At 45.7% G+C, this 2,590-nt stretch overlaps 1 long non-coding RNA gene across 1 annotated transcript; it reads left to right on the forward strand.

Moving 5' to 3' along the window:
* Positions 1-1,193: 1,193 nt before the first annotated feature.
* LOC133607179 (uncharacterized) lies at positions 1,194-1,908 on the forward strand. Its single transcript, XR_009815389.1, has 2 exons — positions 1,194-1,543; positions 1,631-1,908. It is a non-coding gene; the product is annotated as an uncharacterized lncRNA (long non-coding RNA).
* Positions 1,909-2,590: the final 682 nt, after the last annotated feature.

The following is a 2,590-nucleotide window of genomic DNA, read 5'->3' on the forward strand; positions in this document are numbered from 1 at the left end:
GGTTTGTTTGTTTGGCCGACTGGGAGGCCTTTTTTGTGTTTGTTTGGCAGTCTGTTTTGGCCTTTTTTGTGTTTGTTTGGCCGTCTGTTTTGGCCTTTTGTGTGTTTGTTTGGCCGGCTGGGAGGCCTTTTGTGTGTTTGGGAGGCCTTTGTTTGGCTGTTTGGGAGGCCTTTGTTTGGCCGGCTGGGAGGCCAAACAAAGGCCAATTTTGGGGGCGTCTGGTCATCTACAAAATAAGGTCAATATTGTATTTAATTTGTCTCCTCATGGTTTGTCATCTACAAGGTCTCTATTGGGGGGTCCCCCTCTACAAGGTCAATTTTGGGGGGTCTGGTCATCTACAATACAAAGTCAATTTTGGGGGGCTCTGGTCATCTACAAAATAAGGTCAATATTGTATTTATTTGTGTCCTCATGGTTTTTGTCATCTACAAGGTCTCTATTGGGGGTCCCCCTCTACAAGGTCAATTTTGGGGGGTCTGGTCATCTACAATACAAAGTCAATTTTGGGGGGGGTTTGGTCATCTACAATACAAGGTAAAAAATTTTTTTGGGGGGGGGGTGTCTGGTCATCTACAATACCAGGTCAATATTGTATTTAATTTGTGTCCTCATGGTTTTTGTCATCTACAAGGTCAAAATTGGGGGGTCTGGTCATCTACAATACAAGGTCAATTTTGGGGGAGGTCAGGTCATCTACAATACAAGGTTCATTTTTTTTGGGGGGGGGGTCTGGTAATCTTCAATACAAGGTCAATTTTGGGGGCGTCTGGTCAGCTACAAAATAAGGTCAATATTGTATTTAATTTGTCTCCTCATGGTTTGTCATCTACAAGGTCTCTATTGGGGGGGTCCCCCTCTACAAGGTCAATTTTTGGGGGGTCTGGTCATCTACAATACAAGGTCAATTTTGGGGGGGTCTGGTCATCTACAAAATAAGGTCAATATTGTATTTGTGTCCTCATGGTTTTTGTCATCTACAAGGTCTCTATTGGGGGTTCCCCCTCTACAAGGTCAATTTTGGGGGGGATCTGGTCATCTACAATACAAGGTCAATTTTGGGGGGGGGTTTGGTCATCTACAATACAAGGTCTATTTTATGTGGGGGGGGGGGGGGGGGGTGTCTGGTCATCTACAATACAAGGTTAATGTTGTATTTAATGTGTGTCCTCATAGTTTTTGTCATCTACAAGGTCAAAATTGGGGGGTCTGGTCATCTACAATACAAGGTCAATATTGGGGGGTTTGGTCATCTACAAGGTCTATTGCCCCCCTCCTCCCCCCCCTTACAAGGTCAATATTGGTTTATCATTCTTACACCATGCACCGCTACAACATTACACAACTCTTACACAATGTGTTATTGGTCACACTCCTGCTGCCTCTCCTCCTGCTGTGCACACTTTTGAGCGTACCATGGGGCACACCAACGGGGGTTCCCTCTCGGCTGCGGGCGTGCCTCCGCAAGAGATCTGCAATCAACACACCTGCCCGTGATGAGCGACCAGCGGGTGCCAGAACGTAGCTTCTCCTACCCAGTACAGTAAGCCAACACATCTCCAGCCTTCTCTCTCTCCCTGTGTTCCCTTCCCGTCGTGTTCACCGTCTCTCGTGTTGTGTCGTCCTCCAGCTTCCTCGTCGTCCAGCTGTGTATCTCGTCTACCTGGACCCCCTTTGGATTCCCCCTTGCCTTCCTGGACTAAGACCTCACTCCTGTCCTTGACCATCCGCCTGCCCTCTGATGTCCGAGCCTGCTTTTCTGCCTCGATCTCAACACGCACACTCAACACCCTCTGGTGACCACGCTCAGATAATACTTGCACATAGTCACACTACATCTCTTTTAAGCTAATCACACACTGCACTCACATACTGAGCTGTCAATAAACACGCTGACAGCTAACGACATCATCGCCTCTCTGCAGTCTTCTTCTCCCGCTGTCTCGTCACACATTATATATTCTTTCATTCATGTGTTCATTCATTCATGTGTTATCATTACTACACCATGCACCGCAATAACACTACACAACTCTTACACACTGTTATCTATGTATTTATTGATTCATTCGTGTTACTAATTTATCATTCTTACACCATGCACTGCAACAACAATAACCAACTCTCACACAATGTTATTCGTTCATTGATTGATTGATTATGAATAATGTAAAGTTCATTATATAGCCCTAAATCACGAGTGTCTCAAAGGGCTGCACACGCCACAACGACATCCTGGGCTCAGATCCCACATCAGGGCAAGAAAAAAACTCAACCCAATGGGATGACAATGAGAAACCTCGGAGGATAATGTTTATTATTATTAGCCTTTATTTAACTAGGTAAAATCCCATTGAGATCAAAGATCTCTTTTCCAAGGGAGACCTGGCCAAGAGAGCAGCAGCAAAGTTGCAATGGAAGTCGAGTGGATCTAGCATAAAATTGTGAGTGTCCAGTCCATAGTGGATCTAGTTAATAGTGTGAGAGTCCAGTCCATAGTGGGGCCAGCAAGAGATCATCTTGAGTGGAGACAGACATCTCTGTGCTGCTGACCTAACTGATGCACAGATGAGTGGTCCACCCTGGGTCC

This window comes from Nerophis lumbriciformis, linkage group LG09 (genome assembly GCF_033978685.3).
Source record: "Nerophis lumbriciformis linkage group LG09, RoL_Nlum_v2.1, whole genome shotgun sequence".
Lineage (NCBI taxonomy): Eukaryota > Metazoa > Chordata > Actinopteri > Syngnathiformes > Syngnathidae > Nerophis > Nerophis lumbriciformis.